The sequence below is a fragment of the Spea bombifrons genome, chromosome 1 (genome assembly GCF_027358695.1).
Source record: "Spea bombifrons isolate aSpeBom1 chromosome 1, aSpeBom1.2.pri, whole genome shotgun sequence".
In the NCBI taxonomy this organism is placed as follows: domain Eukaryota; kingdom Metazoa; phylum Chordata; class Amphibia; order Anura; family Pelobatidae; genus Spea; species Spea bombifrons.
The window spans coordinates 66064267-66088691 of record NC_071087.1 but is presented as its reverse complement, the minus strand read 5'-3'; the positions used below and the strand labels follow the sequence as shown (position 1 = coordinate 66088691).

Below are 24425 nucleotides of genomic sequence, written 5' to 3'. Positions count from 1 at the left end.
ATGCACACATACCAAATGTGGCCTTTTAGTTCCCCCCCAAAATGACAAACCCATGCATATGGGGTATCACTGTACTCAGGAGATGTTGCTGAACACATATTGGGGTGTCGTGTGACAGCGGCATATACCAGGAGCTGTAAATTCATACATAACATAGGTGTGTGGGGGAAAAATACACACAAAAGAATACTACTGCAAACTTTGAAAAAATTCTGGTGGTAAAATGTGTGCATGCAAAGAGTTAAAATACCAGCATTTAAAATACCCTGGTGTGTCTAGTTTTCAAAAATATATGGTTTTGTTGGGCACACTGAAATGGCCCGGCTCAAAGATGTACCAAATAGGGCATGGGCAGTGGATCCCCAAATGCCAAAGTTCAACATTGAAAATGCGCATGCCCCAAATGTGGCCATTTTGCCCCCAAACAGCCAGGCAAAATCATTCATGTGAGGTATCGCTGTACTCAGGAGATGTTGGTAAACACATATTGGGGTGTTTTATGATAGTGACATATACCAGAACCTGTTTATTCATACCTGAAGTAAAATGTGTGTGAAAAAACAAATGCAAACAAATTACTACCATAAAGTTTGACAAAGGCTGATGGTAGAAATAGTGCTTGGAAAGGGTTCAAATACTAGCATTTGGAATACCCTGGGCTGTCTAGTTTTCAAAAATATATGACTTGATGGGGTAAATTGCATTGGCCGGCTTCAAAGATACCCGAAATGGCACATGGAGGGAAGAATTACCAGATTTGGAAAAAATGGCTTTGAAATAGCAAAACGCTACCTGTACTTATTGCCCCATAATGTGTAGAAAAAAGCAAAAAACATAAAAACATTGGGTATTTCTAAACTCAGGACAAATAGTAGAATCTATTTAGCAGTTTTTTTCATTACCTTTTATAGATGAGTAAAAGATTTTTCAACTAAAAGTTAGAAACAGTCATTGTTTTCTAAATGTTTCACCATATTTTATATTTTTTTAATAGTAAATAATATGATACAATCAAAACAATGTCATCTAAAGAAAGCCCTTCTTGTCCTGAAAAAAAACAATATATAATGTGTGTGGGTTCAGTAAACGGGAAAGAAGAAAATTACAGCTAAACACGAGCAGCGCAGAAATGTTAAAACGGCCATTGTCACGAAGGGTACAAAAAGTAAAATCAACCTTTGTCACGAAGGGGTTAAACAATCCTGTACCGCAGAAAAAAATAGCCATATGAGTTTTTTGGGTGGTTAGTGTCCCTATATCTACAGCTCACGTATCTAATTTATTGAACACACCGGTTAAACATTCACAGTGCAGGGTGGAACATTCATGTGAACTCTGAGATTTAATAACTAGTTCACGCTCCTTTAGTAGCATTGAATTCAAACAGCATTACCTGTAGATGTGGATCAGAGCTGCACAATTGGACCAGTCCTCATTACAAAACTGTTTTACTTTAGCAATATTCTTGGGATGTCTGGTGCGAATTGGTCCCTTTATCGCAATATCTCAATCAGGATGAGATCAGGACTTGAGCATTTTCTTCTGTTGAAACCATTATTTAATTGATATTCTTCTGTGGTTTGTGTCATTGTCCTGCTGTATCATCCAACTTCTGTTGAGCTTGGTGGACAGATGGCCTTGCATTCTCCTGCAAAATATCTTGATACACTTGGGAATTCATTTTTTCCCTCTAGACCCTGATACATCAAAGCGGCCCCAAACCATGCAGCCATGTCCCTTTCACCATATGTTATAGTTGGGATGAGGTTTTGATGTTAGCGTACTGTGCTTTTTTGTCCATACAATATGTGGACTGAGGGACTGCCTGGTCGATAAAGCATAGTCACCAGCAAAGCCCTCTCCATCGGCATTTCCACTGTCTCAGCACGCTGCGTTTAAGAGCCAGGACATAAAGTTTTTTTGGTTTTAAGTACTTGGATGTAAAACGCACCCGCCTCCCCGTTAACTGTTTGTGTTAGTAGTTGAAGCATTTTTTTTGGATCAAAAGTTTCTAAATTACCGTATTTGCTCGATTATAAGACGACCCTGATTATAAGACGACCCCCCAAAATCTGAATATTAACTTAGGAAAAAAAGAAAAAGCCTGAATATAAGACGACCCCAAAGGAAAAAAGTTTTACCAGTAAATGTTAATTCATGTAAACTATTTTTTTTAATAAAAGCTATGATTGAGAAAAATATTTTTTTTTGTTTTTATTTCTTGTATTTTCCAACCTGTCCCCCAGTTACGCACATCTGCCCCCAGGCTTGCCACACCAATATGGCACTGTGGCCCATGATATGCCTTTTAACCCTCTTTATGCCACTGTGCCCCATGGTATGCCTTTTGACCCCCTATGTGCCACTCTGCCTCCTGAAATGCCTTATACCTCCCTATATGCCACTCTGCCCCATAATATGCCTTTTAACCCCCTAAGTGCCAGAGTGGCATATAGGGGTGTAAGGCATTCCAGAAATGCCCTACACACACACACACACACTTACTTACTTACTTACTTACTTACCGGTGCTTCCAATTTCCTGCTGTATTGCCGGGGCAGCGGGTTGACGTCTCATTCCGCGGCAGCCGGAAGGAGGTGGAGTTGGCAGCGGGGGTTTGTATGCGTCCGTCGCAAATACCTTCCCCGGCTGTCAGAGATCAGGAACTCTTGAACTCTGATCTCTGACAGTCGGGGAAGGTATTTGCGACGGACGCATACAAACCCCCGCTGCCAACTTCACCTCCGGAAGCACCGGTAAGTGTGTGTGTGTGTGGGGGGGGGGCGACGACAGGAGGATCCAGGTCCCCTGCAGTGGTGCGGGGGATCTGGATCTTAGTCTCCTAATCAGACCTCTATTTGAGGTCTGATTAGAAGACGACCCCGATTATAAGACGAGGGGTATTTTTCAGAGCATTTGCTCTGAAAAAAACCTCGTCTTATAATCGAGCAAATACGGTATATCTTTAAAAGAACATCACTCGAGGCAGCGATCCCTGAGCATTTTTTCGCCTTGAGATTAGAAAGGGACTTTATGCCCTACTAATAAATGGTAAGACAACATAAGGTAAGACAAAAATTGGGTTCATCATCTGCCTTGTGCGCTTATGATGGATTATTTATAATTTTTCTTTCCCACAAGGCCACACAGACCTGGACTGAATCATTGCTACCTGTTGGTATGTGTTACAAAAAAGTGTGTGAATACTGCTCTGTCCACAAGGGTGGGTAATAAGGTTGTAAGAACATGCATTTGTATGGAGTTGTTTTTTTATTTGACATACAAAAAATTAATTAGAGGTTCGTCGGCAGTTTGCTTTCCAACTGTGCAAGAAATATGGATAACTATGCATCTTGGAAGTTATACATACAATTTAGCTGATGGTCAACATCTTGGCTACCCCTATTTTAAAATAATATATGAAGTACCCCCTGTTTTCAGTAGTTTACTAGCAGCTATAAGTTTATAAAAACAACATCATTTTAAACGATACAATATAAATATTATTCACTGGCTAGAGAAATCTAGACCAGAGGTTATTTTTAATTATTTATAATTCTGGCCTGAAACATTTTTATAATTATTTTTACCTTTTTTTCACTTCAGAAATGCAGTTTACTTGATCCCCAAAGAGCTATAAAATACAATGTCTTTCGGTTGAAAGGAAAACGCATATAGAACAAAAGAATCCTCTCAAACTGCCTCAATAAATGGGATCCATCCAGAAAACACTCATCCTGACTTTCTACCAGGGGAGTTGATGTAGGAAGTGATTCATAATTTCTTGTCTTGTTATTTTTTCAACAATAATACTTGCCAAATAATGTGCAATGGAAAACTATTACAGTAACTACAATTAACAGCTCATATACGGTAATTGAATACAGAAAAAATAACCAATTCTAGAAAACACTCCTGTTATAGTGGCAGTGATTATATAATAATTGATACTGGTATATGCAGTGCTGCTTCCAAACCAAACTCAAAATGACATTAAACGGCTTCTCAGTAAATGTATACATTAGTGGTTAATCATTTGAATAGCCTCAGCATAAAGAGAATTTAGAAATGTATGCAATATGTATTAATAATATTCTTCTATTCTATTCTTATTATTAAAGAAATAAATTTCGGGAGATATTTGCTGCCTCAGACAATTAAAACAACCTAGTAATGTTATCATTATATAATAAGCGGTTAATTTTTAATTTCTATAAAGCGAGTAGTGCCCTATGCAGGTAGTAAGGTGTTCCTCGTCATAACTATTTTATTGTCAATGCCATTAGTACCAGGATTGTTGTCGGAGTCCGTGGCAGAGATCAAAACCGGAGAATCAGAAATCCACAAGATCAGCAATAAAGGACAGGAACTACAATTCCCTAGCATGAAAGATAGGTGTATGCCTGGGTTATATAGGTGCATGATTGTAGGAATAAGTAACAGGTGTGTCGGGAGCAGGTAAACATCTTATGTCAATGGAGAGGTAGCGAGTACAACAACCTAAAAGCAAGCTGGTGACCAGGGCCGGCCCAAGACAAAATGCCGCCTGGGGCGAAGTTTAGAATGCCACCCCCTCCCATTATCTTCCCTGCTGCCCCCCATTATCTACCCTTCCTTTCCCTCCCCCCTTGTACTTACCTTTCAGCAGTCCTGCGGCGAGTCATTTCCGGCGCTCAGCATTGCAAGCCGGCACCGAGACCAAGCTAGAGGGCTCGCAGAGGAGAGAGAGGGGCGCCGAGCGGGTACTGACAACTTGGTAAGTGAAAAAAAAGGGCTTGGGGCGGCAAAGTGCTAGAATCCATCATAAGGCACCATTTAATAAAAAAATACATGATATAAATGTAAATCTGGGGGTATCAGACACTGGGCTATTTTGAAAAATACTCAAAATGTGGATTAGTGATATTATTATTATTATTACTGTAGAACGTTCAATCTGAGACAGCCTTAATGGCAGACACCCTGAACTGGATTGATAGAACATAAGTGATAAGACCAGGGCCAAAATGATGTAGGTGCTGATGGAGCTGCAGCTCTAAGTCCGTAACTGAAAATAGGCCTAGTTGCACAAAAGTCATGGAGGTGCGCACAGACGGGCAGGCGCAGATCTCGCCTGGTTGACCCATCGATTTGCAAGGCTACCGTTGTCCTTACAGAAGTATAGTCCTTACAGAAGCCTGGCAAATCAAGTGTCAGGCATGCCAACGCAGGGTGCTTCCCTAGCATTACACCTTTCAATTCTGTGCGCTTGCCAGCACAGGTCCTGGAAATGCACGGGAGCGGCCAATAGAGGAGAGATGGAATCCAAAAAGTGAAAGCATTCTCTTCTTGAATTTATCATAGTTGGAGTCTAGATTGTTTCACAGAAAAAGAAACAGAACTCTGTGTGAAAGGCATCACATGAGTTTAACATCTGCTACCGATCTTAAGAGTTCAATGACTCTTTGGTTGGTTATAAAATAGGATTATGTTTAGTTCAAGCATTTTTCCTTAATTTATTGTTGATACATTATGAAACTTTGCTCTAGTTTCTGGTATTCATAAACAAGTGAGCTATTCAACTAAAATGCAAGTATATTTTATGCACAAAATAACATATTCACTTATTCTTGAAGAGTTTTAACCATTAAATTATCAATTCATATGTCCATTATTGTAATGTGAGAAAAGTGTGGTTTACCACACCATATCTTCAGGTAAGGTATTGTGAAAGATGTTTTCAATAATGTCTGGTTTCTCATTATATTTTGCAGTGTCAATATAGACATAATTACACATTTCTTAGCACCTTTCTTGTACAACAAGGCTTGAGTAAAATACTAGCTAAGAAGTAAATGTAAAACCCTTGTCTGGATCTTCTATATAATACTTGTAAGTAGAAGGCTAGGAGTAGTCCACATTTTTTTTTTTTTCAGACATAATCTGTCACTTAAATACATCAACTACACTCTATCATTAGACATAATTTTTTGCTAAAAATAGGTGATATGAATGTAATTCTTAATTAGGGGTGTCAGATACCATTATCTGAGGACACTATGGACACTGGCCTATTTAGAAAAATATTAAAAACGTGGCTTAGTGATAATAATAATATTAGATTGTTCAACCAGAAGTGCCTAAATTACTGGCAAAATTACGGCCTTGAAATCAGACACCCTGAACTTGATTGATGGCATGTGAGTCTCTGTGGGTCAGCTCAAATATGTGGTTTAAAAGGTTACAGAACACTTTGATGAATGACAGAACTTAGGAATTTAAAAGATGGGCCTCATATGTTAAACCAAGGTCACCAATGAAAATGCTCAGGTTTAAATTTAAGGAAAATGTATTGTTTGCTATGTCTTTACAAATGACATTGAGAGAGATTTGCCTCTCCTCTCGCATTGAAGGTTTGAAAGTTTCTTCAGAGGTTCATGAAAGATAATCTTTTGTAATTGATCCCATTCTAGTAGATTAATGAACAATAAAATTAATATCAGATTTGTAGAATGTTGTTACTAGTAGTTAATTCTACCCACAGCAGAGCAGTGAGACAGAGGCCTCGCTCTCCCACCACAGGACTGCACGGTTAGTGACCTACAAAAGGGGGTAGGGAGAGGGTAGATAGTGAGAAGGGGGTAGGGAGAGGGTACATAGTGAGAAGGGGGTTGGAGAGAGGGTAGATAGTGAGAAGGGGGTAGGGAGAGGGTAGATAGTGAGAATGGGGGGTAGGGAGAGGGTAGATAGTGAGAATGGGGGTATGGAGAGGGGGTAGATAGCCTGAGAAGGGGGGAGAGGGGGTAGATAGAGTGAGATAGTGTACAGTAAAACTGTCCCTTTACTGTACATACAGGATATGATTTACAAGGTTAAAAAAAAAAAAACAAAGAAAGTTTTTAACACATATGAATTAGAGGAAAAAGCAGAATATTTAAGAAAAACCACACTATGAATAACGGTATTCAACAAAGAGTTATATTCCAACTGAAAAACTATAGTCAGAGGCTTTGATACATATAATGGTACCGTATTTGCTCGATTATAAGACGACCCTGATTATAAGACGACCCCCCAAAATCTAAATATTAATTTAGGAAAAAAACAAAAAGCCTGAATATAAGACTACCCTATAGGAAAAAAAGTTTTACTAGTAAATATTATTTCATGTAAACAATATTTTCATATTTAATAAAAGCTATGATTGAGAAAAATATATATTTTTTTATTTCCTTTTATTTGCCAACCTGCCCCCCCAGTTATGCACATCTGCCCCCAGGGTTGCCACTCTGCCCCCAGAAATGCCTTATACCCCTATTTGCCACTCTGCCCCATGATGTGCCTTTTAACCCTTTATATGCCACTCTGCCTCCATAAATGTTGCTAACAGCAATCACACTCCTATCAAGCCAAGGCAGCCAGTACATGCTGGAACCTGGGGATGATAGGAGTCTGAGTACAGCCTCCCTATGCCATGCTACCACCACCACCCCCCTTACACATCCATACTAACACGCACTCATTCACAAACATTTAAATACTCATTAATTCCATTAATCACACATACTTGCTCAAAAACTCTCCCCCACCCCCTTACCTGAACTGCAGATCTCTCACTCGAAGACTTCTGCACGGGCCCGGCTGTGCGAGCAACTTCTCTGGCCCCACCCCAGAGGAAAGAGGGGGAGGCAGAGTTATGTGACACTCTTCTAGCTTCCTGTTCTCCTGCTGCTCGCGACCAAAGCCCGGTAAGCAGCATGGCCCCAGCGGACATTTTGAGGTCTGATTATAAGACGACCTCGATTATAAGACGAGGGGTATTTTTCAGAGCATTTGCTCTGAAAAAAACCTTGTCTTATAAATCGAGCGAATACGGTAATAAAAAAAAAACATTTGCGAGAATGTAAAACAGCCTAACAAAAGTGATAGAGATTAATTCAAATTTAAATATGCATTTGGTGAGCAGAAGACACAATGTTAAACAAGACAGAAGATCCAATGAGATATTTCACAGCAGGTAATATTTGCATTTTGCAGACAAATTATGTGTTTCTGTATCACTAATGGCAGTAAGTAACCTGACAAGAAATTAACTATTTCTATTATCTATGGGAAATAACAAATGAAGACATGAAAATAAGGCCAGAAATAATAATATAAAAGAATAACTATACTGTATTGTAAAAAGGCGGTCCAGATTTTGCTTCCTATGACTTTTATAGTGACGTCTCGATATATCCATGGACATATCTATGTAATACAAATAAGGCAATCTATGATTTCTCCAATAACATGTATTTAGGTAGTTTTTCATTTACCTAATATATAAATCTCTCAGCTTGCATACTAAGCATACACTTTCTTCCTAACTCAGCATTAGAAGTGTTTTAAGTTTTTTTTTTTTAAGTTTTTTTCTTTAAGTGTCCAACATAAAGGAAAACACAGAAGTGTAATGTTTCTTTCTGCTTCTTTTTTTTTTTTTTTTTTTTTTTTTTTAAACAGCCTTTCTGAAAATCGAGATTAGCTGGCCCAACATGCAATCTTTCTCTAAAGAGAACAAAGAGCAGCAGGCTGGGCCATTTACGGCGGGAAAATATGGGACAAGGGGATTAGGAAAATGAGTTAAGTATTTAACCTGGCCCTCAAGGATTAGGCCTGCATTACTCACTTTTTCTGCTTTGTTTTTTCAGATCCTGATGCCGGACCCGCTTTGGAGAACAATGGAAGCCGAGGCCTTCTACCTGCTCGATTAAGCTGGAACAGGAACTCACCTGGAAAAGAAAAACAGAAAAGTTAGACCTCCGAGGAGATACCGCCGGGATCCCCTTTTGGCTGGTGAGGCAGCCCTGGTTTCCAGACCACGTCATCGTCCCTGCCGTCCTACCTCCTCTATCCATTCCACCTTCCCTGCTATCCCGCTACCTTTCCCGCCTTTCCTACACTTCATTTAATCCTTCAACCTCCTCCCGACCCCGCAACCCGGAGGATTAGGGTCTTGACCCAGAGGAGTGGCACTCACCCGGCAATCTCTGGGTCAAACCCGGAGAGTTCCCAGGTACGCCAGCTACCCAGGGGCCCTCCAGACACGCTACCCAGGCCAGTACCGCTACTGCGGCAGCCCAGGGACCTTCTTCCGCGCCGCTGGGAAGCAGTCTCCCATATGGAAAACCATCTGGTCTAAATAGACCGGATGGGTCAAATAACCCAGCGCGCTGCTCGCGCCTACTCAAAATGACGGACCAGAAGTGGCTAGATCTTCCCCCCACGGTTCTAGAAACGAAGGTTCCGCCCCGTTATTTGAATTTAACCCCTTGCTTGCTGACAATAGCCAGCAGTCGGAAGGTAAGGTACCTTCCCCCTATTCCCAGTTAACCCCTGCCTTACCAGTCCCCCCTATTTTCACTATACAACCGGGTAATTCAGACTAATCTTGATGTTTCTTCTTTGCAGGAAGATTTAGACAGAGTTGGGGACTGGATGTGCAAGTGGCAGATGAGGTTCAATATAGAGAAATGCAAAGTTATGCATTATGGTAAAAATAATAAAAATGCAACCTATTCTTTAAATGGAATATCCTTGGGGGAAACTACCAATGAGAAGGATTTAGGAATAATGGTTAACAACAGACTTGAGAACAGTGTGCAATGCCAGCAAGCAGCTGCGAGGGCCAATAAGGTTTTAGCATGCATAAAAAGAGGTATCGATTCAAGGGAGGAGGATATTATCTTGCCTCTTTACAGGTCATTGGTAAGACCTCACCTTGAATATGCAGTACAATTCTGGGCACCGGTCCTTAAAAAGGACATTATGGAATTACAAAAAGTGCAAAGGAGGGCTACGAAATTAATAAGGGGATTGGGAGATACTAGTTATGAAGAGAGACTAAAAAAGTTAAAATTATATACGCTAGAAAAACGGCGTCTCAGAGGGGATATGATAACATTATAAAAATATATGCAGGGCCAATATAAAGAGCTCTTCAGTGACCTGTTCATTAACAGAAATATACAAAGAACAAGAGGTCACCCTCTGAGACTGGAAGAGCGCAGGTTTCATAGACGACAAAGGAAGGGATTCTTTACAGTGAGGACAATAAAGGTATGGAATTCACTTCCAAGGGAGGTGGTGTTATCCAATACATTAAATAGCTTCAAAAGGGGCCTCAATATTTTCTTAGAAAGGCATGACATACAGGGATATAAATAGAATAACATTAATATTTTAGAGCTTCTTGATCCAAGGAGAAATCCGATTGCCTCTTGGAGTCAAGAAGGATTTTTTTTCCCCTGATGGCAGAGTTCGAAGTAGCTTAATTAGGGTATTTTTTTGCCTTCTTTTGGATCAAGAATAGGAAGGTTAGGTAGAAGGGTTGAACTTGATGGACTTAGTTCATAAGGTTGAAAAAAGACCTATGTAACTATATGTACATGGGACTGTTTAACCCTCAGGCAACATATTTTAACCCTTTCCTTCCCCAACCATTTAATTTTGCAGGTTACCCCACTATGGCATGGCTTTTTCAATACCCCCAACAAATGGTAGCACGGGCCTTCCAGTTACCTTACATGCCTGACCAATCTACCCCTCAACTGCCGCCGTCCCGTTCTTCAGCTGCACCCACCCAGGTCACAATCAATGCTGTTCCACTTCTCTAACAGAACCAGGCAACTGCTGGGCAGACAGACACCTACCCCGACACAAGCAGGGGACCTGTGGAGGCTAGTGTCCAGTAGAAGGGTATATGAAAGGGAGGAGCACAGGTTTTTTTATGGTTCCTGTCATTCCTACAGGGGATATAATCTACTTGTCCTGGACTGACTAGGGCCCAAAGGACAAATTAAAAAAAAATGTAATTTTTTTTTAAGCCTGTGCCACAGTTACTTTTTATCAAAACACCATAGAGGGAACAATTTTAACATTTAAATGCATTCAGACACAGTAATACTAAGGAGTGACATATGGTAGACGGACAAAAGTATTGGGACACACCACTTAATTATTGAATTCGGGTGTTTCAATCAATTGCCATAGGTGTATAAAATCAAGCACCTAGCCATGCAGTCTGCATTAATAAACATTTGTGAAAAAATGGGTCGTTCTGAAGATCTCAGTGAATTCAAGTGTGATACTGTGATAGGATGCCACCTTTGCAATAAGTCAGTTTGTGTAATTTCATCACTGCTAGATATTCCACGGTAAACTGTAAGTGGTACTATTAGAAAGTGAAAGTGTATAAGAACAGCAGCAACTCAACCACGAAGTGGAAGACAACATACAGTCACAGATCGGGGTCACTGAGTGCTGAGTCCCTGATGCCCAGAAATGAAACGTTTTTTTTTTTTATGACGTGGAGGAATGAGAGGGGCGCCGAGCGGTCTCTCATGAAGTTTTCAGAAAATGATTGGCGCCCCTCAGTCTCCTCCGCGAGGCCTCTAGCTCGGTCACGGTGCCGGCATGTCATGCTGAGCGCCAGAATATGACATCATATTCCTGCGCTCAGCAGTGAAGCAGCGTGCACTGTGGCAGAGCAGGGAGACAGAGGCCTCATGCTCCCATTGCAGGACTTCTGGAAGGTAAGTGAACTACAAAGGGGGTAGAGGGTAGATAATGAGAAGGGGAGGAAAGAGGGTAGATAATGAGAAGGGGAGGAAAGAGGGTAGATAATGGGAAGGGGAGGAGAGGGGGTAGATAGTGAGAAGGGAGAGAGAGGGTAGATAGTAGAAGGGAGGGAGAGGGAGTAGATAGTGAGAAGGGAGGGATAGGGAATAGATAGTGAGAAGGGAGGTAGAGGGTAGAAAGTGAGAAGGGAGGGAGAGGGAGTAGATAGTGAGAAAGGGGGGGAGAAGTGGGGTAGATAGTGAGAAAGAGGGTAGTAAGAATATTGAAATAAATGTGTGAGTGAGAGAATGAATAAATCAGTGTGTGGGTGAATTGTCTGAATGAGGGAGAGAATTAATGAATTTGTGAGAATGATTTGTGTGAATGAGTGAGAGAATAATTTATTATGTGAATGAAAGTGTGAATTAGTGAATGACTGTAAAAGTGTTTGTGTGTATAATAGATGTATAAATGATTTGTGGAAAGGCAAAGATGGCACCAGCAGGGTGTTTAAGCCTTGGGGACCAAGATGGCACAGGCCGGGCTGTTTGAGGACAAAGTTGACTCATGCTGGGCTGTTTGGGGACAAAGATGGCAAGTCCTATGTGTGTTATCTGGGTGCAGGTCCGGTTCTATTTGGGCAGTGTGGATGTCAGGGCTGGCTTTGGGTTGTGTAACCTGTGATCTATGCCTGTAATTTAAGGGGGTTTTATCTATAGCTTTAATGCCGAGTTTTTATGTGAATTCCAATTGATCTATAGCTGCAAAGCAGGGTTTGTGTGTTATTCTGTTGATTCATATATGTTATGCTATGTTTCCATACATTATTTATGTATACCTGCAAATACAGGGTTTGTATGTCTTACTCAGTTGATCGATACATGCAAGTGCTGTTTTATGTGTTGTTTATTTGATCTATACCTATTTTTTGGTGCGGGAATGTTGCATGCTAGGGAATGTGGAGCGGGGCCCAAGGAAACGCTTGCGTAGGGTCCAATTTTGTCAATAAAAAATTTATTGGCAGCAGGGTCCAAAATTTATATATATTGGCAGCAGGGTCTAATATTTATATATACCGTATTTGCTCGATTATAAGACGACCCTGATTATAAGACGACCCCCCAAAATCTGAATATTAACTTAGGAAAAAAAGAAAAAGCCTGAATATAAGACGACCCCAAAAGAAAAAAGTTTTACCAGCAAATGTTAATTCATGTAAACTGTTTTTTTTTAATAAAAGCTATGATTGAGAAAAATATTTTTTTTGTTTTTATTTCTTGTATTTTCCAACCTGTCCCCCAGTTACGCACATCTGCCCCCAGGCTTGCCACTCCAATATGGCACTGTGGCCCATGATATGCCTTTTAACCCTCTATATGCCACTGTGCCCCATGGTATGCCTTTTGACCCCCTATGTGCCACTCTGCCTCCAGAAATGCCTTATACCCCTATATCCCATTCTGGCATTTAGGGGGTTAAAATGCATATTATGGGGCAGAGTGGCATATAGGGAGGTATAAGGCATTTCAGGAGGCAGAGTGGCATTAAGGGAGTTAAAAGGCATTGTATAGAGCACTCTGCCTCCAGAAATGCCTTTTACCCCTATATGCCACTCTGGCATTTAGGGGGTTAAAAGGCATATAATGGGGCAGAGTGGCATATAGGGAGGTATAAGGCATTTCAGGAGGCAGAGTACTCTATTAAATGCCCCCTTAACGCCACTCCAGAAATGCCTTATGCCCCCATTTAACACACACACACACCCTATACCCCCATTTAACTAACACACACACTCTCTCTCTCCCCCCTCTCACCCCCCCTTCCCCCTCTCTCACCCCCCTTCTCCCTCTCTCACCCCTCTCTTACCGGTGCTTCCAGCCGGGGCAGCGGGTTGACGTCGCCTTCCGCTGCAGCCGGAAGGAGGTGGAGTTGGCAGCGGGGGTTTGTATGCGTCCGTCGCGTATACTTTCCCCGGCTGTCAGAGAGCAGAGTTCCCCGCACCGGTGCGGCACCGGTGCAGGGAACTCTGATCTCTGACAGTCGGGGAAGGTCTATGCGACGGACGCAGACAACCCCCGCTGCTAGCCACACCTCCTTCCGGCTGCAGCGGACGTTGTCTACGCGGATTGCGTAGACGTCAACCCGCTGCCCCGGCAATACAGCAGGAAGCACCGGTAAGTGTGTGTATGATGGGGGGGGTGAGACAGGAGGATCCAGGTCCCCTGCAGCGGTGCGGGGGATCTGGATCTTAGTCTCCTAATCAGACCTCTATTTGAGGTCTGATTAGAAGACGACCCCGATTAGAAGACGAGGGGTATTTTGCTCTGAAAAAAACCTCGTCTTATAATCGAGCAAATACGGTATATTGGCAGCAGGCACTAATTTTTATATATATTGACAGCAGGGTCTAATATTTACATATATATATTGGCAGCAGGGGCTAACAGTAATATAAATTGGCAGCAGGGTCTAATATTAATATATATCGACAGCAGGGGCTAATATTAAAGAAACTGACAGTTCAGCTGTTATTTTGTAATCATATTTCATCCCATAGGACATTATTTATGTATACCTGCAAATACAGGGTTTGTATGTCTTACTCAGTTGATCGATACATGCAAGTGCTGTTTTATGTGTTGTGTAGTTAAAAATGCATGTCTAACACATATGCGCTTCATAGTGTGTCCCTGAATGACAGAAATAATATGTGGTCACCCTAGTGCTGAGGCACATGGTGCATAAAAGTCGCTCTGCTGATTTCATAAAAGTTTAGCTGAAGAGTGCTAAACTTTCATTGTCATTAATATCAGCACAAAAATTGTGTGGGGGGGGGGCTTCATCTGCCATGATCTGCAGGCAGCTGATCTGCCATGGGTTTCCAGATCAGCTGAATGCAAGCCTCACATCACCAAGTAAAATGCCAAGCACCAGATGGAGTGGTGTAAAGCGTGCCGTCACTGACATCTGGAGCGCTAGAAACGTGTCCTGTGGAGCCAAATTAGTATTAAAAGAATACTTCCAATACTTATAGTTTACGTGTCTCTGTTTGGCAGTCTTATAGGTAAGTCTTGGTTTGATGCAAGGAGAATATTACCTGACTGACATTGTGCCAAATATAAAGTTTGGTGCAGGAGGGATAATGGTATTAGGCTGTTTTTCAGGGGTTGGCTAGGCCCTTTACTTCCGGGAAGGGAAAGCTTAATGCTTCAGCATGCAAAGACATTTTGGACAATGCTATGCTTCCAAATTTGTAGGAACAGTTTCTTTTGACTGTAAAAAACCACAACATGTTGGGAGAACATTTAGACCCCTATAAAAGATTATACGAACATATAAATAATATCAAAAAGAGTTATATTAACCCCTTAACGACAATCCCCGTACATGTACGGGGTTGCCGTGCAACGGGTTAACGACAATGCCCGTACATGTACGGGCTGCCGTTAAATAGCTGCATCGCCGCGATCGCGGCGTTTTCGCCGCGATCGGCGGCTTTGCAGCATCCACGGAAGCCTCCCAAGTGAGGCTGACCGTGGATCCGGGGAGGGCAGCCCTTGGCAGCCCTCCCCGGAAGAAAAATGGCCGCCGCCGCACCGATCATGAAAGATCGCGGCGGCGCCCGGCTAAAACAGCTTAGGAAGCGATCTGAATCGCTTCCTAAGCATAAATGGTGTTACTGACATGCCTCGATATCGAGGCATATCAGCAACACTACCCCCCTACCCCGATCGCCTTGTGATTGCTCCGAAGAGCAACCACAAGTGCCATCCTGTAAATGACGTTGCCGTCATTCACAGGATGGCATTAACAATAGAAATGAGTTCATAGAGGGTCTATCCAGACCCTCTTGTGAACTCTCGAGCTCCTCCTGCAGGTTGAATGCAGGTACTGCATCCAACCATGCAAGGTCAATGGAGCCCAGCTCACTAATGAGTGATTAGTAAAAAAAAAAAAATTAAAAAAAAATTTAAATTTTTTTTTTTAAAAAAAATGTTTTAAAAAAATAAAAATAATATGGTAATATATAAAAATCTCCACTGTCACCAAAAAAAAAAAAAAAAATTAATAAGCAAGTCCTAAAATTCTTTATCTTTATAAAAATTCCAGCATGGAAAGAGTTAAAATATTGGCATTACAAATGCCCATAGGGTGTCTCGTATTAAAAAATGCATGAGTGGATGGGGTAAATTGAATTGGCCGGGTTCAAAGGTGTCCCAAATATGGGACATGGGGGCAGTAGGATCAGATGTCTAAATGGCCAAAAAATACACATCTCACAAAGGCGGCCTTTTACCTCCCAAATAACCCAACAAACCCCTGCATGTGGGGTATCACTGCGCTCAGGAGATGTTACTGAACACATATTGGGGTGTTGTTTGACAGGGACATATACCAGGAGCGATAAATTTATACCTGAAGTACAACGTGTGTGAAAAAAATACAAAAAAAATTACTACCATAAAGTTTCACAAAGGCTGGTGGTAAAATTAGTGCATGGAAAGGGTTAAATTACCAGCATGTGAAATACCTTGGGGTGTCTAGTTTTTAAAAATATATGACTTGATGGGGTAAATTGCATTGGCCGGCTTCAAAGATACCCGAAATGGCACATGGGGGGAAGAATTACCAGATTTGGAAAAAAGGTTTTGGAATAGCAAAACGCTACCTGTACTTATTGCCCCATAACATGCAGAAAAAAGCAAAAAAACATAAAAACATTGGGTATTTCTAAACTCAGGACAAATAGTAGAATCTATTTAGCAGGTTTTTTCATTCGTATTTGCAGATGAGTAAAAGTTTTTTGTTTAAAAAGTGAGAAAAAGTAATTTTTTAACAAAAAATCCCCATATTTTATCATTTTTTTATAGTAAATTAGATGATATGATAAAATTAATGGTATCTAAAGAAAGCCCTGTTTGTCCTGAAAAAAACAATATATAATATGTGTGGAAGCACGAAATGAGAAAGAAGAAAATCACAGCTAAACAGGAACACCGAAAAATGTTAAAATAGCCATTGTCCCACAATATACTACGAGTAATAACCCCTATTGTCCTTAAGGGGTTAAACACAATCGCTCTTTACATTTAAAATAAAACATGGGAGCAACCTAACAGCACTGAAATGTACTTAGGTATAGTCAAAATAAATAAGTATTGGAGAGATGGCAATTTCAATAAACAAATAGATGAAGCAGAAACTAAATGGATTTATGATCTTTGCTCCCTGAACCCACAAGGTCTAAACATAGATTTTGAACTACAAGTTTGAGTGAGGACATTTACACGACAAAAATATTTAACAATTAGAAAGATTTTTACAACCTCTTACAATCTAGACTCACTTTTCATATAGTAGAAAAACAAAAACTGTTCTAGTAAATCAAAGCAAATAAGATAATTCAATATAACAAAATAAATACATTTTGTGCAAAATAATGTAAGCTTAAATAAAATATCAGTTATGTAAAATGATATCATTTAAAAGCATTTGAGTTATGGATCAAATGTGTGGTTACATTTGCAAATTAGTTCCCCTGTGCTCCCTGGGTAAGAGGAGGTTCTGAGGAAGATCCTTGACCCAAATGTGGCAAACTTTCCTAGAACCGTGTGTGCTGTCTGGAGGGGTTTCCAAAACCTGGTTTAGCTGGTTTGGAGAGATGCAATTTCAATAAACTAATAGATAAAGCAGAAACTAAATGGATTTATGATCTCTGCTCCCTGAATCCACAAGGTCTAAACATAGATTTTGGCCTAAAAGCAGTTTTAGAAGACTGAAGACATTTACACAACAAAAATATTAAACAAATAATCTCTAACAACTAAAATCCTTAAGAATTAGAAACATTTTGACAACAAAAAATATTTTAAACCATACAATCTAGAATCACTTTTGAAATAGTAGGAAAACAAAAACTGTCCGAGTGGATCAAAAGCAATTAAGATAATTTGATATAGTAAAAAATCATTTAGATCCCATGAAATAAACCAGTTATGTAAAATGATATAATTTAAAAGGGTTTCCTACCTTTCTATCCGTACTTTTAGTGTCTCATTCACTGGAACTTGCTCCTCTCCCTACCACTATCTATTGGTGTTCCTCAAGGCTCAGTTCTTGGGCCTCTGCTATTCTCCATCTACACTTCCCTCGGTCAACTTATTTCTTACTTTGGTTTCTAGTACCACCTATATGCAGATGACACCCTAATCTATATTTCTGCTCCTGACCTTTAAACCTCTCTTCTAACTCGCCTCACTGACTGTCTATCAGGAATTGCATCATGGATGACATTCCCGTTACCTAAAGCTCAACATCTCTAAGACCGAACTCATGGTAATCCCGCCATCTCTTCTGTCCACTTTTCCTGACATCTCTATTACTGTTGACAACTCCACTATCCAGCCATGTGCGTGGCCTCGTTGACGGGTGTTCCCCGCCTTCTCCATTCAAGACTGAATAAAGAAAGGTGGGGGCGTGCACGCGCTCTCTTAGATTCAGCCGCGAGAGCAGCCGACGGAGGAGGAGCAGGGATGTTGGTGAGAGCGGCGGCGTGGGAGCTGGTACCCGCGATCGGCGGGTACTCAGGTGAGTTGCTTCGTCGGGGTTCTCTCAGTGAACCCTGACACCCGCCTTTCACCGCTTCAATCCATCCTCAACACTGCAGCTAGATTAATTTTTCAAAACTTTCAAAACCTCTCTGAAAATCCACCTGTTCAGGGAATTCCTTTCCATTACTCCCAACCATTATCATAATCAAGTCATCTAAACAATCAACAGCTTCAACACATCATCAGAACCAGATCAACTCATCCCCATCCAAGCAGTCCTCTCCTATTGGTTCACTTCCCCCTCAACCACCGACTAGATTGTAAGCTCGCAAGAGCAGGGCCCTCTTCTCCTTTGCACCAGTTTGTTATTGTATGGGTTTCTAAATTGTCCTACTGACTGTAACAGCGCTGCGGAATCTGCCGGCACTTTATAAATAAATGTAATGTAATATAAAAAGGGTTATGGAACAAATGTGTAGTTAAATGTACAAATTATATGTATGGGTCGCTGGGGTGGAGCATTTGGAGAGTAGGGTGGGTCTGTGCTCCAACTCCAGTATTGTAGTAGGCTGTATGCCCTAAGTTGGGTTTGAAGGATTCGGTCCAGGAATTCAATAAAGCCTCCATCAGGTACAGGTGCTGAAGCATAACAATCAGAAAGAATAAATGTGGCAAACTTGCCTGGAAACGTGTTTACTGTTTGGAAGAGGTTTCCATTGCCCTGCTTAGCTGGTCCTGGCAAGGCAGTGATGTGGGTGTCAGTCTGGACCAGCAAAATATAGCCAGAAAGGGCTCCAATGGGAGCTTGGCTTTATTTCTATGGATTTTGTTTTGGGGATATTTTGTATTTTGTGCACCAACAAATAAATCAAGATTTGCTGCAAATTGGTGTTCCTGAGCCTTATTGCTGTAGAGGACCATATAAGTAACAATTATGGTCCTCGCGTTACAGGGTTTGTCACACTATGTCAGTGTGGTGACCTTAGTGTGGTGAGAGTGGGTCTAAGTATGTTAGTGTGGTGACTCTGTGTGTTTGTTAGTTTGTGTATTAGGGTATGTTACTGTGTGTCTGCTTGTGCATGTGTTTCTAGATATGTTAGTGTGTGTCTGTTTATGTGTGTGTCTGGGTACGTTAATGTGTATGTCTGGATATGTTAGTGTGTGTCTGGGTATATTACTGTGTGTCTGGGTATGTTACAATGTATGTGTTTGGCTATGTTAGCGTGTTTGTTAGTATAAGTGCCTGTCTTAGTATCTAGGTGTGTTAGTGCGTGTCAATGCGTGTGTTAATGTGTTGTGATTGTGAGTGTCTGGCTGTCTGTGTTAGTGTTGAGTTGCTGGTTGTGTTGGTGTGACTGTCTAAGTTAGTGTGTGTCCTTGTATGAGTGTATTAGTATGAGTTTCTGTGCACATTATGACGTTGCTATGTTCTGTTTATCCACTGTACAGCACTGCAGAATATGATGGTGTTATATCAATCAATAAATAAATAATAATAATAATAATAAAACATGATTAGAAAGACAAAGGGCAATTACATTCAAGTACCGTATTTGCTCGATTATAAGACAAGGTTTTTTTTCAGAGCAAATGCTCTGAAAAATACCCCTCGTCTTCTAATCGGGGTCGTCTTCTAATCAGACCTCAAATAGAGGTCTGATTAGGAGACTAAGATCCAGATCCCCCGCACCGCTGCAGGGGACCTGGATCCTCCTGTCTCACCCCCCCCATCATACACACACTTACCGGTGCTTCCTGCTGTATTGCCGGGGCAGCGGGTTGACGTCTACGCGATCCGCGTAGACAACGTCCGCTGCAGCCGGAAGGAGGTGTGGCTAGCAGCGGGGGTTGTCTGCGTCCGTCGCGTAGACCTTCCCCGACTGTCAGAGATCAGAGTTCCCTGCACCGGTGCCGCACCGGTGCGGGGAACTCTGATCTCTGACAGCCGGGGAAAGTATACGCGACGGACGCATACAAACCCCCGCTGCCAACTCCACCTCCTTCCGGCTGCAGCGGAATGCGACGTCAACCCGCTGCCCCGGCTGGAAGCAACGGTAAGAGAGGGCTGAGAGGGCTGAGAGGGGTGAGAGGGGTGAGAGGTGAGAGAGGGGTGAGAGAGAGTGTGTGTGTGTGTTAGTTAAATGGGGGTATAGGGTGTGTGTGTGTGTGTTAAATGGGGGCATAGGGCATTTCTGGAGTGGCGTTAAGGGGGCATTTAATAGAGCACTCTGCCTCCTGGAATGCCTTATACCTCCCTATATGGCACTCTGCCCCATAATATGCCTTTTAACCCCCTAAATGCCAGAGTGGCATATAGGGGTATAAGGCATTTCTGGAGGCAGAGTGCTCTATACAATGCCTTTTAACTCCCTTAATGCCACTCTGCCTCCTGAAATGCCTTATATCTCCCTATATGCCACTCTGCCCCATAATATGCATTTTAACCCCCTAAATGCCAGAATGGGATATAGGGGTATAAGGCATTTCTGGAGGCAAAGTGGCACATAGGGGGTCAAAAGGCATACCATGGGGCACAGTGGCATATAGAGGGTTAAAAGGCATATCATGGGCCACAGTGCCATATTGGAGTGGCAAGCCTGGGGGCAGATGTGCGTAACTGGGGGACAGGTTGGAAAATACAAGAAATAAAAACAAAAAAAATATTTTTCTCAATCATAGCTTTTATTAAAAAAATAGTTTACATGAATTAACATTTACTGGTAAAACTTTTTTCCTTTGGGGTCGTCTTATATTCAGGCTTTTTCTTTTTTTCCTAAGTTAATATTCAGATTTTGGGGGGTCATCTTATAATCAGGGTCGTCTTATAATCGAGCAAATACGGTATATTGAATATATTACTATATTGAGTATATATTAAAAAGTTGTTCATTTGTTTTTCTATTAGTTATTTATCACTGTATAGTGTTATGAACATGTATGACAATAAAACAATTCTGCAAACAGTTGAGAAAAATCACAATGGGCAATTTATATCTTTTTTCTGTTCATTGCTTTTCACTGGTTGTTTAAGTCCATTATTGCTTATTATGATTCGGGAATGTAAGGAATGTAAGAAACTCTTACTCTCTTTACATGAGTAATGTTACAACAGTCCAATAAATTTGTTTTAATGTAATAGGCAAACAAAAGAAAAACCCAGAACTGCCTGCATTAATTAATTTTCCCAGAATTATCATTGGTTCAGTTCCAGCATTAGTGGAGTCAGAGTACGATAACCCATCATTTCCCTAAAATACAAACCACATGTCTTGTTGCAGTAAAAATTAGATCACAGGGTTTACTTGAAAATCCCACAATGTTTCTATTAGACATTGTAGCGTGGGATCGTTTTCACTTTATGGAAGTAAGCCATCAAGCAAGAACTGAATAAAGTTCAGCAATGTAATGATTTGTACATGGCTATATGTGAAGGGTTTCATCACTATGATGAAAGGCTCATCATGCTGGTGTGTTGTAAATTATAATTTAGGATGAGAGACCTGCTGTAGACCTAGCACGGACAAACTTAAAGTGGGTTTGTTACATCTCCTAAACTACTAACTTCAGCACACTAAATAAGCATACATGATTTAATTAATAGACTTTTGCACATGGACCAAAAACATTTCTGACAGCTTCTCCCTGTTCCTCCAATAGGAGAGAAAAAATTTAATTATTGAGGTAATAGCCATAATAACCAGCATAGCTGGTTAACAGGTCATCTCTGTTACTTTTCAACACAAATCTCATCTTCCAAAGGATAAAATAGCCCTTTAACCAAATATCACCAAAACAATTACAGTATACAACATACTAAAAGTTGTGATGTTAATATGTGCCATTTTTATCAAGTCAAATGAGTAGAAGCATACCTATTCTACCTATATAGCTGGTATTTAGCATCAGCTGAAAGCCAAACGTACAGCTAAGTAAATAAATGGTGTTTAACAGAATTGCAAAAAAGGTTCAATCCTTTCATCAAAACACAACATTTTAATTTGATGGTACTTGCGAACCATTCAGCCTATCGACTCTGCCCATATTTCCTGATATAAAGACTCATTAATCAGTCCTTGATCTTATCTTAGATTCAAGATATCTTTATGTCAATCCCATGTGGTTTCAAATTCACTCACTGTATTACTCCCTATTTTGTCTACCACATTTATTAAATAAGAAATGAAACTAGTTACAAAATGACAGTGTGTGATTGCCTCAGTAGTCATTGCCGAGTACAGATGTACTCTCACTGTACTTACACTATATGGACATTTACTGGTTTATTACACCAACAGGGACTTTTAAGACATCATGACAGAACATTTTATCACTGGGGTGCCTGGAGGGGCCTGTGGGCCAGCCTTCCCCCAAAAGACAGTAATCGCTGCTGTCTGTTTCCCATTACCCCTAACCAAAAAAGCTTGTTATTGGCCCTAGTGGTAGCGTCGGGAAGGCACCAGGCAGACGGCTGGAATGCTTACCCTGGGCGGGACAAGAGGAGTGGAAGATATTGTGTTTCACCTGGTTCGATCTATATAAATAACTGTAAATAACAATTAACGAGAGTCTGTTTCTCTCACCCTACACTGTGTCTCGGCACGTGACTGGGTAAATAAGAGGAGGTAAAATTACTGGGCTGCAGTAATAATAGTTGGTCCCCCCTTTGCAGCTATATTAAAGGATGCACATCATAGTTCCTTCACATTTTTGTGAAGTCCCCCATACCAAATGTATGGAGTTCTATGGCAGGATCCCCTCAAGTGCATGTCACTCTCTATCTCCCCTTTTTTGGCTTACAGTTAATGTGTTTGGCTTAACAAGAGCCCCACACACACACACACACTATGTGTGCATGCACAGAGAGTGCCCCATTGATTTTTTTCCTTGATTTTTATTTTCCTAAGGTTTTTGTCAATCATTGGACCACTGAGGAGAAGGGCAGCCGCAGGGCTTCTACCTCAGGTAAATTATTTTTATTTTTGAAAAATGCATATTAGAAACCCAGAGACACATGTTATTAGCCTATTATGAAAACCTAACCATATTTCTGACATCATAACTACAAAGATGCTAGGTGCTGCGTTCTCTGTATGACCCTAGTGCCTGTCCCGTCTAGGATTTTATGGCAATGTGAACAGTATATATGGCATCATTTGAAAATACTCTACTTGAATGTACTGCAACCTTATCAGTAGCTTTACAAAATTAATTTAGTTATGCTAATATCTATGATGGCGACAGCACCCCTATTTGAACCTGAAAGACAACCACAGTAATTACCCTATTCACTGACACACCGTAGTTCTTATTGAAAGTGTAGCAATGCTTCGAATGTGAATGTAATTCTAGTTAAGATTATTACCGTAAATGTCAGAACACGGTTAGATGTTGCAAAAGAACTTAGAAATTTCAAAACTCATTGGCAGGCTCTGTAGCAACAGCAGCAGTGTTTCCGCTTAAAACACATGAAATAAAACAGTTTTAGTTTCTCTTTTGCTTTCTTCCCATAGCATTGATAGCAACTAATGGAAACAATTTCACAAGCATTCCATTAAGGTTTATAAATATTCAGATTCAACTAATTACAGCTGTATTAGTTTTACTAGTTCATCTAAATATTTTAAGTATATTTTGCTTTACTAGATTCTTATTTGTTATCTCAATGCCAGTCTTGCTAGTTCTGTTAAGACAGTAACCCCGTTACTAAAAAGTTCTGCTATAAGGCAGGGCTTTCCAAATTTGGTTTCAATCTTGGAGACAGCTAAAAAAAAAAAAGTTAGGAGCAAGATTTATTATAAACATTACGACAAAAATAACATCCTAAATTTACTAATTTATAAAGAAGACTTGAACCAAAGGTCATGGGCATTTAACATATTCAGATAATTGATATATTCTGATGTGACACACCAGATGTTTTATGCTTTCTCTTTAATATTTCTACTAGTTTACTGTACCCACACTAATTATATATATATATATTTTAGGACAAGTATGGCTTTCTTTAGATACATTATATGATCAAAATAATGGTAATTTATTATAATGAAGTTTTTTTTGCAAGTTATAGGGGAATGTACGAGTAACATATTGCTAGTTCGAAACCATTTTTTAATCTAGCCATTATGCGCCCATGTCCTGTTTCAGACATCATTGAAGATGGCCGATTCAATTTACCCTTAGACATCCCAGGGTATTTCAAACGGTGTATTTTACCAATGCGGTTCTTATATACAGTACAATAAGCTGGTGTAGCAAAACAATACATTTCATTGAACAAAGGGACACTTGTGTAGA

The 24425-nt window shown here is 40.6% G+C and overlaps 1 protein-coding gene across 1 annotated transcript in view; it reads right to left on the bottom strand.

Annotated features, from left to right (window-relative positions):
• Nucleotides 1-24425, bottom strand: part of TMEM150C (transmembrane protein 150C) — an 86411-nt gene that overhangs the window by 37943 nt on the left and 24043 nt on the right. Inside the window, exon 2 of the mRNA XM_053463096.1 lies at nucleotides 8648-8750. The gene's annotated coding sequence lies outside the window, so the exon portion shown is untranslated. The remainder of the gene's footprint in view (nucleotides 1-8647; nucleotides 8751-24425) is intronic.